The sequence below is a fragment of the Balaenoptera acutorostrata genome, chromosome 3 (genome assembly GCF_949987535.1).
Source record: "Balaenoptera acutorostrata chromosome 3, mBalAcu1.1, whole genome shotgun sequence".
Lineage (NCBI taxonomy): Eukaryota > Metazoa > Chordata > Mammalia > Artiodactyla > Balaenopteridae > Balaenoptera > Balaenoptera acutorostrata.
In genome coordinates this window covers 150,821,384-150,841,923 of record NC_080066.1, presented here as the reverse complement: position 1 = coordinate 150,841,923, position 20,540 = coordinate 150,821,384, and the positions used below count along the sequence as shown (strand labels likewise).

Here is a 20,540-nt window from a genome sequence, read left to right as displayed (position 1 = left end):
ACCTGTGCTATTTTCTCTGTAGCCAGACACTACCTGACATGTGTGTACTTGTCTGTTTTGTCAAAGGACAATGAGAACACTACTCAGGGTCTGAAATCGGACTACAAGGCTGAATTTATTGCTCAGATAATACGGAAGAGCTGTGCTGGCCAAAAGGTCTCTACAAGCAGAACAGGTGACTGATCTCATAGAGTGCTTTGGAAAGTGTGGAGCTCTGTGATTCGCGGATGTTCAGAGTCATTCCTGGGCTGACAACAGGTGGGTGCTCAGGTAAGGCTGATGTTGATTGGCAGGTTTTCTGGAGAGCATCCATCCCTGACTGGCTGACTTTCAGAACTGGGGAGCCAACACTGGTTGGTTTTAAAACCAGCTTTCACTAAGACAAGTTGGTGCAGACCAAGCGAACAGATTTAAAATTGGTTCCGCTGGCTACTTGTTACCATAGCTACGGAACAATCAGGCTTTTCCTAAGTTTGAGAGAACTTTTATTCTATTATTCTCTAAAGGTAAACTCCATTCAATTAGGTTTGCCTGTTTCATTCATCCTGTATCCCCTGTATCTGCTACACCTGGCAGATTCATGTTGAATAAATCAATCAATGGTTTGGGGTGGGGGGTTGCTAGATTACTGATAACGGGTGCTTTTATTTTAAGATTTGCCACTTTATTCTCACAGCACAAGATAGCTGTTAAGTGCATGGCTTTATAATCACACAGTCCTGGCTTTGAATTTTGGCTCTAACATTACCTAGCTTATGGCCTTCCTGAATCTCCATTTCATTAATTGAAAGAAGGGTGGGAGGAAAGAATAACAGTATCTCCCAAGTCTCCTCTGAGGATTATGGAAACAATGCCCAGTTTCTAGCATGTTAAGTGTTTAAAAGCATAAATCATGTATATTACTACATGGAAAATTTCTGAAAGGCTCAAAGAAGACATTCAAGACCATAAAGCCCAGGATGATCAGGCGCAGCCCTGTGAAAAGGCACAGAGTAAGGTCTGAGATAAGAGACTTCAAAAGGCGCTCCTGGGCTTCCCTGGTGGCGCAGTGGTTGAGAATCTGCCTGCTAATGCAGGGGACACGGGTTCGAGCCCTGGCCTGGGAAGATCCCACATGCCGCAGAGCGGCTGGGCCCGTGAGCCACAACTGCTGAGCCTGCGCGTCTGGAGCCTGTGCTCCGCAACGAGAGAGGCCCGCGCATCGCGATGAAGAGTGGCCCCCGCTTGCCACAACTGGAGAAAGCCCTCGCACAGAGACGAAGACCCAACACAGCCAAAATCAATCAATCAATCAAACATACGCATCTGATTCAAGATCCTCATTAAAAAAAAAAAAAAAAAAAGGCGCTCCTGACTCCACATCCTCCCATCTCCCCTTTCCTCCAGCCCGCCCTTCACCTCGGCCCCCACTGTGATCTGGATTTCCACCTCCCTTCTTCCCACCCCACCCCCCCGACCCCACAGGCCAATCACTCCTGATATTCCCAACATTAACATCCCCCATGCCTGGAGATGGTTAACTGAGTTAAATCATCTTCTCCCAAAAGAAAAACTATTTAGCAAGTGCATTATATTGATCTATTTATTTGATTAACCTTGTACAATTCATTGCAACTTGCATAGCAGAAACCTGAGACAGTGAGACACAGGACAGGTAAGTTTTGAAGGGGGCACTCAGACATAAAGTCCTTGTATTCTGTTGCTTTGCCCAAGTCCAGTCCTGGCAAAAATGATCATTTTCTAGGTCTTCATAGGATTTAACATGCTCGCTCTCTCTCTCTCTCTCTCTCTCACACACACACACACACACACACACACACGAGGACACATACAATCTCACTCAGCACCTCCATCCCCAGCTCTTGCCAATCAAAATCTCTAGTACCTTTACTTAGATTTATGGGCACAAAGGAGGCTGAGTATTTTTTCCTTTGGCACTGTCTAAAAACTGACCACAGCTGAGTGTTTCTGCTCACACTGATGGTCAACTATACTCCTATAAGACTTGGCTTCACAGGATGTGGATTTTGCTTTATCGTTATTAAAACAATAATCGTTATTATTATCGTTACTGTCCCTGGACCTCAGACATACAGATACATGAAACTGCGCTCACTCTATGTGAAATGCAATAAGAACCCCAGCAAGGCCTGAGTGAACTGATGAGGATGATTATAATTTTTGTGACTTTCTGTTTGAATTTTAAAAAAAAATCCCACAAGGACTCAGAGGCAAAAAATATACAAATCAATTTTCACTGCAAAGTAAAGGACCTGTTACAGTGGAGGATTACTGGACTGCATGTCAGTATTATGACATAGTATTAGTGTGTTTGGTAACTGCAATCATTGTTGCTTTTGTTGTGGTCATCCATTTACAATGCTTGGTGTCAGTTTATTTATCTCTTGTAAAAATAAAATACAGTGTGTGTGTGTGTGTGTGTGTGTGTGTGTGTGTGTGTGTGAAAAAAAAAAAAAGAATCCCAGCAAGGCCTGTGGGCAGCTGGCCCTGGGCTTGAGTCCTCTGTCCCATGGACTGGCTGTGTCACTCTGGGAAGGCTGCCTAAGCCTTCTGAGCTGCTATTCTGCTTTCTGCCCATCTTGTGGAACTGTTCTGAGAATGTGAACCTATTAACCACAGGCACAGCGTAGGGACTCATCAGGCAGCAGCTTAAAGTAGGCAGGGGTGCCGCGCACTTCAACCCACAGGCTGCCAGAGCTGGGTGTGAAGCCATAAATGACTTTGGGGGAGAATTTCAGAGAAAATACAGGATCCATGGGAGTAGACGTTCTCCTGAAGAATAGGGGGTAATTGGGAACAACGGGAACCCACGTGACAGAGCACAGGCCTGGGGTGGAACTGGTCTCACATCCCAAAGTTTAGCCGTAAATGAAACCTTCTGAAAGGTTTTTGTGGGCCTCCTGTGAAACTGACTCCAAGTAAGGAAAGTTGGTTCTAGCCACTTGTCTGAACTCTGCAGGCACATTCAACAGAGGAATAAGAAAGTGTGATGAATTGCTGGAGGGCACGCGCTCGGGTGAGGGTTCCGGGTGAGACCTAAGGCTTCTCTGAAGCCTTCCACCCAAGATTCAAGATCTCATTTGCTCCAGCTCTTAGGAAGGCACCACCTGGTGGCCGCTACCAGAAATGACAGCACAGAATTAGCCTTAACCTCTTCCAGCAACAAAGTACTTTGTATTTTTTCACTCAGCAAATATATATACACTACCAAACATAAAATAGATAGCTAGTGGGAAGCAACCGCATAGCACAGGGAGATCAGCTCTGTGCTTTGTGACCACCTAGAGGGGTGGGATAGGGAGGGTGGGAGGGAGGGAGATGCAAGAAGGAAGAGATATGGGAACATATGTATAACTGATTCACTTTGTTATAAAGCAGAAACTAACACACCATTGTAAAGCAATTATACTCCAATAAAGATGTTAAAAATATATATATATGTACTGAGTCCTGACTAGGGGCCAGACAAGTGCTAAGTGCTGGATGTACATAGCGTATAGAATAAAATTCAGTGGCAGCTCTCAGCGAGCTCATTGTCGACACAACTGCTGAGTAGAGGAGCTGCACGTAACCGGAAGAGTGAAGAAGACCAAGGTCTTGATCCAGCTTGGACCAAGCCCTCTACTCCCCAGCCTCCCCCTCTATGCCATCCCCTCCCTTACCTCTGGAGAATTACTTGCAAATAAATGGCATTCCTTTGCTCCAGGGTCCTTAGGTCTTTCTACCTCATTCCTCCTGCCTCTATACCCATCTTTCCAATTGCACCGGACCAGCTCTCATTTTATTTTCAAAATGAAATTTCCTGCTCCATCCTCCCCTAAGGAAGGCTTGGATTCAGGAGAAAATTTTGTTCATTTTCTTTTTTGTGAGTTTTAACTGCTTCCCGTGATTCCAGCTGCCTCTGATTAGTTCCCCTTTTCCTTCCCATGCTTCCTTTTCTGCCTTTTCTTCCACTAAGAAGCAGGTAAGTGAGGGACAATGAATTAAGAAATAAGAGGAACATTCCAGTCCTGCTTTTCTCCTAGTTTCAGCCCCTGACATTTTAAACCAACATTTTCGGAACTCTTACTTCAGAATTTCCCAGGGCACATTCTAGTGAATATCTACCTTTAATCTCTTGAGGATGGATTTTTTTTTTTAATTTTTATTTATTTATTTATTTATTTATGGCTGTGTTGGGTCTTCGTTTCTGTGCGAGGGCTTTCTCTAGTTGCAGAGAGCGGGGGCCGCTCTTCATCGCGGTGCGCGGGCCTCTCATTATCGCGGCCTCTTGTTGCGGAGCACAGGCTCCAGACGCGCAGGCTCAGTAATTGTGGCTCACGGGCCCAGTCGCTCCGCAGCATGTGGGATCTTCCCAGAACCAGGGCTCGAACCCGTGTCCCCTGCATTTGCAGGCAGATTCTCAACCACTGCGCCACCAGGGAAGCCCCCGAGGATGGATTTGATTTAGGAAAATTGTCTAACTTTAAATGGAGTCCCTACTGATGATCCAGATGGGTGAGTGAACTGGATTCGCGTCATCGTGGGTCCAAAAATGAGCCGCAGTTATTAAAGAAGGAAATTGGCTTCCTTGGGTAGCTGGAAGGCAGTTTAGCAAAGGGGGCTCCTCCAAATGTGTTTTGAACTCTGAGAAGGTTTAGTGAAATAAGTATGTATCTTCCAAGACTCTTACTTAGAAAGTTATACTTATTTTGGACATATAAGTTTTCTCAATATTTTAGGATCACATGTGGGAAAGTACTAAGGAAATCAACGGGAATGGCCAGTTGGGGATCAGAACTAAGAGAGCTACAGGCGCTCAAAGGATGGCCCAGTGCATCCTATGACATCAGGATTGGCTTAAGACAGGCAGGACACTCCTCCTAACTAGGTGGAGGCTGGAGGTAAAGACGGACACAAATGAAGGTAAGAGAGGATGCAGTCTGAGCTGGGGCATGGAGAGTGAGTTAACACAGAGGGAGTGAAAAAGCACCCACCTGTGAGCACAGGTGTAGCCGTGTTTGCCAACGGGACACATCTGTGTGTGCCCGGCAGAGGTTGTCACAGGAGAGAACTCAGATGTAAGACGGGGAGACAGGTGAAGCGTGGTCCAGTTATGAAAGGCTTTGAAAACTATTTCAAAATGGTTGGACTTTCCCCCACAGATGATGGGAAGCATGAAAGATTTCTAAGCAAAGGAGCGATCAAAGTAGGGTCTTGATACACACAAGGGCAGGGCAGAGGCAGCTTGGGCTCCTGGCTAGAAGAGGCCTGTGGATTCAGTGGGACCTGAGTTCAAATTCTGATTTAACCACTTATTGGATCAGTGAGTGACCTTGAGGGAGTCTGTTTCCTCATCTGTAAAATGGCGATGATAATAATAATAATAAAGCTCCTATGGGGATCCAGTGCCCCGCCTGGAATAAGCACTCAAACGATGGCATGTACGTGCCAGCACTTGGGCGGTGACAGATTGGTGAGAAGAGAGGCTAGCAGCCCAGAGAGAACACTTAGGAGGCGGTTACAGTCATTCTAAAACGGACCGGCAAAGGGCTCAGCTGGCAGGGGTTTCCCTTCCACAAAGGCAGTGGAAGGGATGCCATAGAGATTTCCAAAGAAAGTCAATGAGGTCTGGCGATTGGATGAGGAAAGAGGAGGGAAGGGTGGGGACTCAGGCCTAGAGGCTGGGGTCTGGGAGAACGTGGCGCCAAGAGCAGAGAGCAGAGAAGGGAGGGAGGGGCTCCCCATGCCACTGGCTCTGTCTGAGTCAGCAAGACCTGGAGAGGAGGAGATCTGAGGCCCAGTGGGCTTATTCCTTCATTACCTTGGAGACTCTGTTCTCCCCCCCCATCAGAGAGGCTTTCCCTGGCCAGCTCCTACACGCACTGTCACCTCCCCCCCCACTTCTCCTTCAGAGCACGTGTGTAACTATCTGACATAGTATATGTTTGTTTACTGATGGGTTGTACTGTCTGGCTGTCTGCCTAATAAAACATGTGCTCCGGGAGGGACGACCTTTGTTTTGCTTGTTCCACATCCTTGGTGCCTAGGGCAGTGCCTGGCACACAGTAGATGCTCAGTAATATTAGCGTTGTTATTAAAGTGCTTTCAAAAGTGTCTCGCATATAAAACATGTTCAGTAAATATTAGCATTTATTGGTGAATATCTCAAAAAATTGTAAAGAGAAAGGCAGATGGGAAGTGCTGAACCTTGGAACACTCCCACGTACTCACCGCGAAAAGGAAGAATTCACAGACTCTCCAAGATTAGAAATGTGGGCCTCCTTTTAAGGCAGGGAAGAGAGGTGAGATATGCCCCTGGGGAGGCCACACCTTGCACCATGTGGCCAGAGGCGTTTTCAAGCGCTAATACTGCAAACAAAAAAAGGGAGGCAAAACCAGTTCACCCACGGATGGGTCAGCAGCTATGAAAGGGGAAGAATGGGTATTTTGTGGCAACAGAAAAGGCAGGCGCTAGGGCTGAGTAAACTTCTGATTATATGAAATTAACTTGTAATGGCCTCTTTGGCCCAATCTTTCCCTTTCCTCTGGTCAGATCATTTGGAAATCCAGATTCTGGCAGAGTTCACAAGAGCTCACTTAGCTGGGAGACCAAACATCAAGCTAATTAGCAGATTCATAACTGACTGCTCCAGATATACAGGGACTGCAAGATCAGCTCCTCCAGCAAATACGTCTACTGTGCACGGAGAAAATTCTTGGCAAAGCCATTAACACAACTTCATAGTGAGACAGGTCTATGCTGCTGGTAGAATAGAACTTCTGCCACTTCTCAACCTCCCCCATGTAGATGAGGGCTCAGAGAAGCCGTGACTGCCCAAGCACCTCCTCTCAGGTAGCATCAGGTAACATACAGTGTTCTAGAATGCTCGTGCAAGCACCAAGCAAAAATCCCTAAGGCTACTTTTCAACTCAAATTAAGATTGTGCTGCTAAATTAGACTGTGAACAAGGTGAAGTGCCCTGGGGTCCATCCTCAGCCATTAACTGAGACTAAAATGTCAGCCACCTGCAACTCCTAACACAAACTATAATGACCACTGACTCCATCTTTGCAGAGGCCTTGATTTCAGAGGATGAGCAAATGAACCAAGAGGGGATATAAAAATTCACTTGTCTGTGGCCTTTCAGAAACTACATGCATGACAGTACATCCTTAAAACATGTTTCAGCAGACTGGGAGTAAGGTACATTTCTCGAAAGTCAACATGGAAAACAGTGGGTCCCTATTAATTCCCTGGAGCTCTACTGTGCTCAGAAGGAGGTGTACTCATGCTCCTTTTTGCAACTATTAATAGCCCCTAGGCAACTGCTTTTCAGATTTTTCTTTAATTTAAACTCACCCAAAACTGCAAATTCTCATAGACAAACACAATCACGAGTCTATTCTGGATTACCAGGTGAGACAGTTGTGTAAATATATTAGGAATATGAGATGGAAAATAGCATTGACCTTCACATTAGTCACCTTGAGAACGGGCACACTTCATACTTAGTGTTACTGATGTTCAGACCACTTAAGAGGAGGGAATGTCAGATAAAGCTGAGTTCCTTGCCTGGTTCTGCCCCTGACAAACTGCTAGGTCAGTTACTCAAGTTCTCCATTGGCAAAGAGTTACGGGGTCTTCGTAAGAATTACATGAGCTAATATCAGAGAACTTTGCATGCTGCCTGGTTCATGGATAGTTCGTTTAGGGATCCGATTTGCGGTTTTGCTTTTTGTTTTACTGGGTTTTGTTTTGCTTTGGGGTGTTGAATCCTGAAATTGCATTTAAATGGCGATCTCTCATTTCAGCAAGATGTTGAGCTAAGATGACATACACTTTCAAACATTCCTGCTATAAGCACCTAGAAATATCAGATACAATAATTTTTTAAATGCATACTTGAACCTGCAATAAAGAATAGGGAATTACCAGGTGCCAGAAACAAAGCCTCAACTGAAAACCAGAAGTAAGCAGAGGAATCAACCGGGCAGCCACTCCTGGGGCTGAGCGGGACCACAGGGCAGAGGAAGGAATAGAATAAGCATTGATCCAGGGGAAGTAAGGGTGTAGATGTCAACTAGCACATGGGAACAGGAGGCAAAGCCCGTGAGTCCTGCCCGAGAGAGGAGGGTGCTGCCCAAAGCGAGGCCCTGCAAAGAGCTGCGACCCCAGGAAAAATGGGCTGAAAAGTATTTCCCTACCAGCTCAGCTAGCTTGTCCATCTCTGGCTTCAGGGGAGGAGAACTAAAAGCTTCCTGCAAAATTTGAACCTCATACCTCTGCCTCTGGAGCATTTGGGGTACAGATTTAGGCTACAGTCTGGAAATGCCCAACCTAAGAAATTAGCTTAAAAATTGGTCCTGGGCCAACGACGGGCATGGGAAAAATGAGAGCATAACTCCCACAACCCATGCTACAGACAATTAGAAAAGTCAGACCCAGGAAGCTCACAAGTGATAAAAGCACAGTGAACCGGAGGATTCCAGCCCCTAAGAACTGGAAATAATAGAAAACTCTGAAAGAGAATATAATTAGGTATGTTTAAAAGGAGAGAAAAACCAATCTCAGATGGCAAAAACACATTTGATAAAACTCAACATTAATTTATGATGTCTTAAAAATAACAAAATTCGGCAAACAAGAAAACCTTTCTTACAAATCTAAGACTAGAAAGACATTTTCTTAACCCAATAAAGGGCACACGCTAACCAGCCTGTGGACAGCGTCACTCTTAATGGCACGGCACTACAAGCTCTCCTTTTAAAGTCAGTAATGAGACAAGAAAGGTTCCTATCACTTCCTGTGTTCAACACTGTGTTGAGGGGGTTCACAAACTCTCTGTAACGGGCCTGATAGCAAATACTTTAGGCTTTGCAAACTAGAAAGTCTCTGTTCCAGGTAGTCAACTCTGCTGTTGTAATGCAAAAGGAACCAGAGACAATAAGAGTGTGGCTGTGTTTCAATAAAACTTCATTTACAAAAACAGGTATTAGAGTGGAAGTCCAAGCCAATACATTAATTCAAGAAAAATAAGTGAAAGTTACTGCGATATAATAAAATACATGTATCTGGTCGTCATCCCGGGTTCCTAGCACAGAGCTCCTAAAACCCCTGGAATTTCCTGAGTGATAGGGGTGAGAGGAGTGTCTTTTGCTATTCATAATAAGTCCCTTTTAACCACAGGTGAATTTATGCTAATGAGGTGACTCCTGGCAGATGAAGCTGGTTACCAGAGGAGAGGGGAGAGGGGCTGGAGACTGAGTTCAATCACCAATGGCCAATAATTTAAATCAATCATGCCTATGTAATGAAACGTCCATAAAAACCATAAAGGACAGGGTTTGGAGCGCTTCTGGGTAGGTGACCACGTGGAGGTGCTGCGAGGGTGGCGTGCCTGGAGAGGGCATGGAAGCCCCGTGTACCCCTCACCCCATATCTTGCCCTATACATCTCTTCCATTTGGCTGTTCCTAAGTTGTATCCCTATAATAAACCAGCGATAGTAAGTACAGTGCTTTCCTGAGATCTGTGCACCATTCTAGCAAATTATTGAACTCAGGAGGGGGTCATGGGAACCTACTAGTCAAAAGCATGGGAAGCCCAGACTTGGAACTGGCATCTGAAGAGGGGGCAGTCTTGAGGGGTCTGTGCTAACTCCAGGTCGATAACGCCAAAATTGAATTAAATTGTAGGCCATCCAGTTGGTCCACAGAAAACTGAAATATGTGTAAAATCCACGCATGTGTTGTCAGTAGAAAAACGGTTTTCCTTTAGTCACACAAACTTAAAAAAAAAAATCTGTCATCAAAAAGTTATATATCCATATGCATAGGAAATGCAAGACTACAGATAAACCATGAAAATAAATGAGAGTTCAGCAAGATATACAAAAACAAGTAATGTTCGTATGCACTAGCAACAACAGGAAAACATAATAAAAAGATGCCATTAATAGTACAAACACAGGGGGCATGACCAGGCCAGGGCCGGCCGGGGGCTCCGCATGCTGCAGCTGCCCCTGGGTGCCCCCTCCGCCGCCCTCTCCGAGGAGCCAGGCTGAGCCGAGCTCACCGGCTAAGCCGAGACAGCAGCCCGTAGCCAGCCGGCGGCCCTCCCGGAGGTGGCGGCACAGGGAGGGGACCGACGCACCCACGTGGCCCCAGCGGCCGTCAGGGCAGACAGCGGCCCCGCGGGGGGCGAGGCGTTGGCGGCTCCGCCCCCTGGACCGGGCAGTGGCGGCCCAGGGACCAGCGTCTACTTTCAGAGACCCCTTGGGGCCGCAGGCGAGGGCCCGGGCAGCACGGACGATGAGGGCCCAATGAGGCGCCAAGGCAAGGTCACGGTCGAGTAGGAACGCAAGGAGCTACGGAAGCGCCTCAACCTGGAGGAGTGGATCCTGGAGCAGCTCATTCGCCTCTACGACTGCCAGGAAGAGGAGATGCCAGAGCTGGAGACTGATGTGGATAAATCCTGACGTGGAGGGCGATGATACCCGAGCTGCCAGGGTCAAGGAGCCGCTGGTGGACTGTTACAAAACCACTGAGGTCTTCATCTCTGGCCTGCTGGACAAGATCCGGGGCACGCAGAAGCTGAGCACAGCCCAGAAGAAGTAAGGGTCCTCGACCCAGGTGAACGGTGGCTCCCACAGGACAATCGCTGACCCCCAACCTCGTAGCAACAGCAATAGCGGGGGGCCCTGCAGCCAGGCCTGCTGCCATGAGCAGGGGTCCCCATGCCCCTGGCCCGGGGGCCTCTTCCCTGCCCCCTCAGTTTTCCATTTTGGGGGGGGTGGTTATTATTATTAAACTGATGGGAGTTCTTGTGTTTTTATACTGACTGCGGCGCGGGCTCTTTAATAAAGCTAGGATACGCCTTTGGTGCAGTTAAAAAAAAAAAAAAGCAACAGAAATATAGGGTATGGGATACTTACGAATTCCCTCAATAAAGATATGTAAGAAAAGTATACCAAAAATTGGGAAACTCTATTGAAGGACATTAAAAAACAACTAAATAAACACAGTATAACATGTTTGTGGGTGAGAAGACCCATTATCATAAGAAGACAAATTTTCATAATGTGTCTGTAAAACGTCTGAGTAATTCCAACAAAGCAAAACAGGGCTCCACATTCCTGAAATATATATTTTAAAGTGTAAAGAGCCTGGTATGGCCAAAACAATTCTGAAGGTGAAATACTATAGAGCAGTTAAACAAATCGACATGGATAAATCTCCAAAAAAAAAAAAAAAATGTCGGAGGGAAACATACAGTATAATACAATTCATGTCCATTTTAAAACACTCCCTCCAAAAGGCCTAGACACACCTGGGATTGGCAGAGGTGTGACTACAGAGGGAGGGTGGGTGCAGATGGGCATGGGGCAGGGTAGGGTTTTAGGAATACCTAAAATGTATTTTTTGGGAGAAAGAAGAAAGAACACATGCCAACAAATAGAGCAAATAGCATCCGATCACAAATATGAATATCTAAAATTTTCTATATAATTTGGAAATCAGGTAAAAATTGAGTTTTTTGCCAGTATTTTAATGAAGAATTAAATTTATGCCCAGCTTGTTTGGGAGGCATACAAGTCTTAAAAAAAAAAAAAAAAAAACTCCCTGCTGAGCCAGAGAATGCAAATTCAGTCACCTGGATTCCTTTCTTCCAGTGCAACACTGACCCAGGCACAGCTGGGATCATCTCCACATCTGGTCTGAGCTGGTTAAGGTTTAACCTGCATCGTTTAAGCTTAAGCTCACACCACAGTCTTGATTTCACAAACTAATTCGCTTGGGGAAAAAAAAAAGTGAGCATCCATTTAAACATCAGTGCTGGAAATACACCTGTCTGTCATACAGAGTCCCATAGTGTTCTATAGGCTTGCTATGTTTATAATTTGAAACATTATTTTTAAACGAAACACTGTTCAGAACAAAAAAGATACCCGTCTTAGGACATAATGAAAAGACGTCTAAAATCCTACGTTGCGTTGGACAGGACCAGTGCTCCCTGGCCCCATCACCCACCTCAGCTGCTGGACCCAATGCCAGCGACTCTTTCCTTTTTCCAAAAATCAAAGCCCCCTACAAAGAATGAATATTTGTCAGACTTGAAAATATTCCCAAGGATATGCCACAGGCTCAGAAGACAACTTAAAAAGAAGGATTCCAGAAATGTTTGGGGCAATAGCAACATCAATGGAAGCATAGAAGGATTACATCTATCCCAAGGTCACTAGTTTGAAGAGAGCAAAATCCACTTATACTGTAAATCTGATTTTTCTTTAATTCAGCAGCGGCAACTAAAGTCAATCCTCTCCTGACTGTCAATGTCATCTAGTATGGGAGCCAACACGCCGCACAGCTAGGAGTGATGTTGGAACCAGCATTAAAAATGACACCCCACCCTTACAAAGAGCGTGCCATTCAACACAGGGCTCATGCAGTGGTTGTAAATTACTGCAGATCCTCGCAGCATCCGGGGGGATTTACCTAGGTGTTTGGCTCAGAAAATCGGAAACTTGTTAATCAAACACTGAACCCCATGGGTCAGTAGAAAGGAAACACTGTTTTCACAGTGAGATCGGATCCAGCAGCTGCGATAAGGACAGGGCACCACGAGGGAAAGGCAGAGGAATCAGAGAACCTGATCAGCTTAAAGGGAGGGATGCCCAAGCAGCAAACGTTGCCTGCATGGTTTCTGAAGCTGCTCACCCTCAAGTCCAATAAAAATCAGAAGAAAAGGCTGCAAGCCCCCATCCCACTCTGTGGACAAGAGTTCCCTCGTCCATCGTCAGTTCATCACACAAAGCCTGCATTATGTGTACAACTTACATTCAACAAAGCATAGACATGTTTGTTCACAAATGTGTATTTAGTTCATGAGTATTTATTGAGTGCCTTCCATGGCCGAGTGCGGGACTGGTATACAAATGGTGACCTGAAACAGCCGCATCCCTGCCCTCATCAAGTGTGGGGTAAATTAAGTATGCTGTTCACAAAACCAATGACAAATTTCTTCTAAGAAGGCTTTAATTCTCCCCTCATTTGTCGCTGTAGGAATCTGCCTACAAAACGGCTCCGACTCACCTTTTAAATGTGCAAGATTACACACTATCCCTATAAACTCCCACACGTTGAGATTGCTGTGTTCATGGCTCCTGGCCATTAAAACTGGTAAAACAGAGTCTTTAATACATAATTCATCTTACTGAAGAACGTATCCACGCTTCATTTTACAGGAGCTACTTGATGATTAACCTCGCTTACTCGACAAGGAACTCGACTGGCAATAAAGGCTAAAGTTTCTTGTTTGCTTACTCTATGCCAGGCACTGTTAAGTATTTCCCACGTACTAACTCATTTAGTCTTCACAACGATACAGCCATGTGGGTATTACTTTTATCCTCAATTTACAGATGAGGGTAAATGAGACATTCCCAGGTTCACAAACCTGCCCAAAGTCAAACAGCTGGTAAATGGTTGAGTCACAATTCAAATTGTGGTCCAAGCTCTTTACCACTCACAAAGCTGCCTCCGAGACAGAAAAGATGGAGGTAAAACCTGATGGCCACACACTAAATCTTATACACATGGACCTCATCCAAAAAGGAAGATGGCAGAAGCTGACAACTGTAAAGCAATAAAAAAAATACTTAAGAAAGGTCAACAATCTGCGTGGGGTGTGGGGGGGGGGGGTGGAGGGTTAACAGACTTGGTCACTAAAATACCTTGGAGGGCATTTCAGAGTGGAAAGTGTTTTAAGTGGGAAGCAGGGGATGGGTGATGAGGAAGTTGAAGGCTGCCAGCACAAGGGACTGATCGTAAGCGTGACGGGAGAGTAAAGGAAACGCACAGAAGTCCAGCTCCGAGAGAAAGCAAGTCTAAGGAAAAGGACGGCTGTTCTATTTAGTGTTGGAGAAACCTGAGAATCCTTACAGAAACCGGTAGAAAGAGGAAGAAATGCAGGCATGAAAAGTAGAAAAACAGATGACACGTTCAAGAAGAGGGAGGACGGGCTGGAGAGGGGACCTTTTGAAAGAAGGATAGACGAGTTTTTGATAAAAGAGGAGGAAAGTTTTCTAATTAGGTGGAAAGGAGATCAAATGAGAGAGATCCTATGAGATCACCTTGAAATTATCAGGAAAACAGGAATCAAGGTCATCTGCTAAGACTGAAGCAGATTTGAAGAGAGGGAAACATTCTGATAATTACCACAGGAATCAATACGGCTGTGTGTGTGTGTGTGTGTGTGTGTGTGTGTGCACGCACACATACCCACACACGAGAACAGAAACACCCTTTGATTAAAATACTTCTCTAAGAAACTGTAAATAACTCCTCAAGGAAGTCTACTTCTAGTATATATTTTAGGTTTCTCTCCCACATCAAAGCTATGGTTGCTATCTTCATATATAAGCCTATTTTGAGATACTGTGCAGAGGAGGGGACAATGTGAAACAAGAAAAGTTCATTTGTCTCAACTTCTGTGGAGGCAATAATATGATAAAGAGGCAAGAGAAATGTTAGTATCTTATAAGGCCCTGAAACATTTGTTAATTAATTTTTCAGAAGGAAGGTTTTATTTCAATGGGAAGAATAGTTATCACCACCAAGGCATAGGAGAGAGAAAAAAAAATCAGGGGACCTAAGAAGTGAGGAACAGAGACGAAGCACGGTCTGATGGCCACACACTACTTCTCATACACGTGGACCTCATCCAGAAAGGAAGATGGCAGAAGTGACAACCGTAAGGCAGGCGGCTGCCTCTGGGACTGGTTCTTCCAGACAAAGGAACAGGAAGGGAAGCCTGCTTCCTTATACCGACCCAGGATCGCGATTTCCCGCAGAGCAGCCAGATGGGCTATAAAATTCTTCAAAGGTACAAATATCAATTCACTCAACAAATATTTCTTTAACATCTATGTTCCAGACACTAAGCTAAATGCTGGGGAGACAGAAATGACTGGCTTCCTGTATTAGTTTATCTATGGCTGTGTGGATTAAAACTACTCTAAAACTCAGTGGCTTAAAATAACAAAACAACTGTTAGGGCTTCCCTGGTGGCGCAGTGGTTGAGGGTCTGCCTGCCAATGCAGGGGACACGGGTTCGAGCCCTGGTCTGGGAAGATCCCACATGCCGCGGAGCAACTGGGCCCGTGAGCCACAATTACTGAGCCTGCGCGTCTGGAGCCTGTGCTCCGCAACGAGAGGCCGCGATAGTGAGAGGCCCGCACACCGCGATGAAGAGTGGCCCCCGCTTGCCACAACTAGAGAAAGCCCTCGCACAGAAACGAAGACCCAACACAGCCATAAATAAATAAATTTAAAAAAAAAAAGAGTGGGGTAAAAGATATAACAATTGAATGCAATGGGCAAATCTTGATTGGGTTTTAAAAAAAAAACAAAAAACAACTGTTATCTCACAGTTTCAGAAGAGGTGGCTCTGGCTCAGGGTCTCTGTGTTGGGGGTCCCCCAGGGTCAGTGACCACTAGAATGATGCACAGGACTCACGTATGGTATTACTTATGGCTCTGATTTATTACAGCAAAATCAGCAAAGGGTGCCTGGAGTGAAGTCCGTAGGAAACCAGGCACAAGCTGCCAAGAGTCCTCTCCCTACCAAGTCACACAGGACAGGCTTAATTCCCCAGCATCGTATTGTGACTACAATTTGTGAAATGTTCTCTACCAGGGAAGCTCATCAGAGACTCAGTGCCCGAGGTTTTTACTGGTGGCTGTTCACATACCCACCCTCTGTCTAGCACATACCAAAATTCCAGACTTCCAGATAGAAGCAGGTGTTCATGATAAAAATACTGCTTGCACAGTTTAGGGACAGTCAACCACTCTCACCATCAGTTAGAGAATGGTGAGAACCCTCCCTAAATCCAAGCTCCCAGATGCCAGCCAAGAGCCAATCTTGCAAGCAGGACTTTCTAAGGATGGCAGTTTCAGGCCTGCTATGTGAATTCTTTTTTATGCAGTGTCCCATGAGGTTGTAGTCAAGGTGTCAGCTGGGGCTGCCTCGTCTGAAGCCTTGACTAGAGCTAGAGGTATGCTCATAAGAAAGCTCTCGCACGCAGCTACAGGCTGGAAGTTCTTCCCTGTGCAGGGCTCTCCACGTGGCTCCTGCACATCCTCAACATATGGCAGCTGGCATTCCCCCACGGCAAGTCATCCAAGAGAGTAAGAGATCGAGAACATGCCCCAAATGGAAGCCACAGTCTCTAATACACTAATCTCAAAGTGACATACCATCACTTCCACTGCTGGTCACAAAGACCAACTCTAGTACAATGTGGGAAGAGGAGGGGATGCCAAGAGTCAGGGGTCATGGTGGGCTGTCTTGGAGGGTGCCTACCACAGCCTACCCTCTGGCTCCCAATGATTCACATCCCTCCTACATGCAACATACACTAACCCCTCCCACGGTCCCTAAAAGTCTCATCCCATCACAGCATCAGTTCCATGTCTAGACGCTTGTCATCTAGATCATGTCTAAGTACAGATGAGACTTCTTCAGTAGAGTCCCTGATGTACGGCTCCTCTCAATCTGTAGACACCTGTCACTCAAGCGACACACACTCAACACGCAATGGTGGGACGATCAGAGGATAACTGCTATAAACACTCCTGCTCACAAAGCGGGTAATGAGGAGCACGTAGGGGTAGCAATTCTAAAATCCTGCCGAGCAGATGTTCCTTGATTTGGTCTAGAGGTGAGGTCTGAGAATAGTTCTCTGTGACCCTTAACGCCACCCTCCGGGCTCCTGGTTTTGGCCTCTCCATCATCTTTCCATTTTCATGAAGGGTAAAACGCATTTGCAGAGGAGTAATTTCCTCAGCTTGCCTCCTACTTGTTGATACCTGGGGGTCCAAAGACCTCTCTTCATTTTGTTCTACGTTCCTTTCATTTCAAGCTGATGGCGCCTCTCCAAGTATGACTCTTAAAAACTCTGAAGGTCTTCTGTGACTCCTTTTAGGATTCACTCCATTAGACAAAAGCCCCACCCACCAATCCCTGTGCATTCGGTCCTTCCTCACCCTGGGCTTTTGCTGGGGTACCATGTCCTTGAGCCTCCAAGAAGCGCTCTTGTTTGATCAAGTGGATCTGTGAAGACAAACCCTTAATCTCTTTAGAGGGCTCTTTGGCTGGCTGCTTGGTACTCTGAGACACCATCTTAGATTTTGTGAGATCTTAAGAAAAGATTTTACAGTCACACCCTTGGCTTCACGTTTGGAGCTTGTTTTCCTAAAAGTGGCCCAAATTTGATCTTTGCTTAGAAGCCATTTCTTGCTGCAAATCTTCAAAAACAGCTAGTCCTGGCTCTTTTTTGCTGAAGGCTTCTGCCTTCAGCTTCTCTCTTCCCGCAATTTTACTATAAGCAACAGGAAAAAAACAGAAGGCACTTTCAACACCTCGGTTAGAAATCTCCTTAACTGGGGGCTGCCCTGGTGGTGCAGTGGTTGAGAGTCTGCCTGCCAATGCAGGGGACACGGGTTCGAGCTCTGGTCTGGGAGGATCCCACATGCCGCGGAGCAACTAGGCCCATGAGCCACAACTACTGAGCCTGCACGTCTGGAGCCTGTGCTCCGCAACAAGAGAGGCCACGATGGTGAGAGGCCCGTGCACCGCGATGAGGATTGCTAAATATTTTGCCACCACATAACAGACTCTCCCTTTTCCAGTTCCCAGTATTATTTTCCTGTAAGCCTTCACTGGCAGCCTCCTCAAAGTCCAAACTTCTATAGACAGTGTATTCAAGGTATGTTAACCTTTTATTAACCTGTTCCTCAAAGTCCTTACAGCTTTTTCCACCGCACACTGCCAAGAGTCAAGGCCACTACCACATTTTAGTGTTTCGTTACATCAGCACCCCACTTCTACTACCAAAATCTCATTAGTTACCCATTGCTGTGTAATAAGCCACCCTGATTAAAACAATAAGCGTCTATTGTCTCCCATGCTTTCTGAGGGTCAGAAATTGGGAGCCTAAATTTAGATGGATTGGTTTCAGCTCAGGGTCTCCCGTGAGTTGCAATCAAGCTGATGGGCAGAGTCTGTAACAGTCTGTAACAACATGGTTGTTGCCAGCCCCGTTTTTTATTAGCTGCTGCCACGGGACTGAGTCTCTCTCCATCCGTTGCCTATTTTCCCAGCCCGGCAGCTGGCTTTCCATAGAATGAGTGGTCCAAGAGAAACAGCCCAACATGGAAACCTCAGTCACTTATAACCTAATCTTGGACATGACAAACCATCACTTCTGTAGTAATCTATTTTCAAAGGCATGAATACCAGGAGGTGAGGATCACTGGGGGCCATCTTGGTGGATGGCTACCACGTTTCCTACCTGGAAGTCTAATGGGATGATAGCCATCAACAACTACTTACAATAAAATTTAATAAGGGCCATAAAAAACACATGGGAGAAGTTATCACCAGCTTACCCTGAGGACTCAAGTTGGTGTGACAGAGGAGGTGATGTGTATGTAATTTAGGGCCCTAAAGGGATGAATGAGATTTGTCAGACACATGGAAGAGCCTCGGCCTGCTGGAAGCTTCCCATGCATTTCTCTTTTTGCATATCCTACCTGCCTGGTAAATTCAATAACCCCAAAGCTCTTCCTGAGAGCAAATATGGAACGACTTAATTTAATATCAGTGTTTCTGGAGGACACATTACCATTTAATAGATGAATCAAAAGCATAATGGTAGATGACAAACACTATGCTTGTAAATGTCTCATGTAAAGGTCAAACTTAAGGGGGAAAAATGACAAACAGACGAATAAAGCGAAAATACACCGTTTGATAACAAATGTGAAAGTCAGAATAAATGCCCCTAATTTGGTAAAGCACACAGCTCTTCAACACATGATAGTGATTATTTAAATAGGAAAGCAAGAAGAAAGATGGAGATGGAGAAAGAAATGCTAACCAAAGGACCTCCACGTGAAACAGATGCAAAGCACAGTTTAAAGAGTGGGTGGAAAACTAGGTTAGGCAAGCACACTGGAGTAGAAAAGCTAATTTTTCATTTCTTATTATAAGTGATACAATCTTTTTATAAAAATCTGTAAATAAGCATAAGAAAGAAAGTAAAAATCACCCATGACCTTAAATTCTAGGGATAACCACTAACTGGATTATAGACTATACCCTTGTAGACTGCTGGATAGATAGGTAGAGAGATACACATATACCACACACACACATATATGTATGTATATATATATGCATGTATGTATGTATATGTGTGTGTAATTTTGGAAATACGTCATTTTTGGAAATGGCTCCATGTTTTTCATGAATATAAAATTAACACATAAATATTAAATTCACTTACGGGTAATGCATTCTAAAGTCTAAATATTATGGAGAGGCATGAGGGAGAGTAAAATTCACCTGTACTTCTTTTACTCAGGGGGAAAAACACTTTACTGTTAACACCTAGTATTCTTCTTACAGGCATATTCAATGCAAATATGATTTTAATGCAAAAATAGGCTCATGCTGTTTTGTTAAGTGCTTCTCCCACTTAAAAGTACATGGCGGCTACCTTCCTCCGTGAACACGTGTACACATACAGTATTTTTAATGACTATATAGTTCCAGAATAGGTATGTACCATAACTGATTTAACCAGTCCCTACTGATGAGCATTTATGCTGCTCCCAATTTTCCATCATTGTCAACAAGCCTCAGCATTGATACCTTTATGCACACATCTTTGCACACTTACCGGTTACTTCATCAGGATAAACTTCTAGAGTTAGGTTTGTTATGTCAAAAGACATTCACTACTTTTTCTTTTAATTTATTTTATTTATTTATTTATTTTTGGCTGTGTTGGGTCTTCGTTGCTGAGTGAGGGCTTTCTCTAGTTGCAGCGAGCGGGGGCTCCTCTTCGTTGCGGTGCGTGGGCTTCTCATTGCGGTGGCTTCTCTTGTTGCGGAGCACAGGCTCTAGGCGTGCGGGCTTCAGTAGTTGTGGCACGTGGGCTCAGTAGTTGTGGCTCACAGGCTCTAAAGCGCAGGCTCAGTAGTTGTGGCGCACGGGCTTAGTTGCTCCACGGTATGTGGGATCTTCCCGGACCAGGGCTCAAACCCGTGTCCTCTGCACTGACAGGCAGATTCTTAACTACTGTGCCACCAGGGAAGCCCAAGACATTCAGTTTTAAAGAACTTATATGCATATTGCTGCATGTCCCACCATAAATGTTATACCAATGTATACCCACACCAAGAGTATAGAAATGTCTCCGGCCACCACCTTCACCATCACTGAGTACTAGAAGCACATACAGTCTTAATTTTCATTTCTTCAGACATGAACGACAATATGTTAAGACAATACACTTTAAAATGTTTAAAGATCATTTAAACTTCTTCTTTGTGAATTACACATCCTTGTTTTTTACCAAATTTTCATGGAAGTGTTCACTGTTTTCGTATTCATTTGTTAAGTGCCCTCCCACCCAAATGCACACCCATTCACATGTTTAACACCCTGGCAGCAAAGTGTTATCAGCA

At 45.2% G+C, this 20,540-nt stretch overlaps 1 protein-coding gene and 1 pseudogene across 4 annotated transcripts in view; one reads left to right on the top strand and one right to left on the bottom strand.

The window, feature by feature from the left end:
• RGS6 (regulator of G protein signaling 6) overlaps positions 1–20,540 on the bottom strand; it is a 597,551-nt gene that overhangs the window by 505,511 nt on the left and 71,500 nt on the right. The window lies entirely within an intron of this gene.
• LOC102998449 (protein phosphatase 1 regulatory subunit 14B-like) lies at positions 10,010–10,619 on the top strand (annotated as a pseudogene).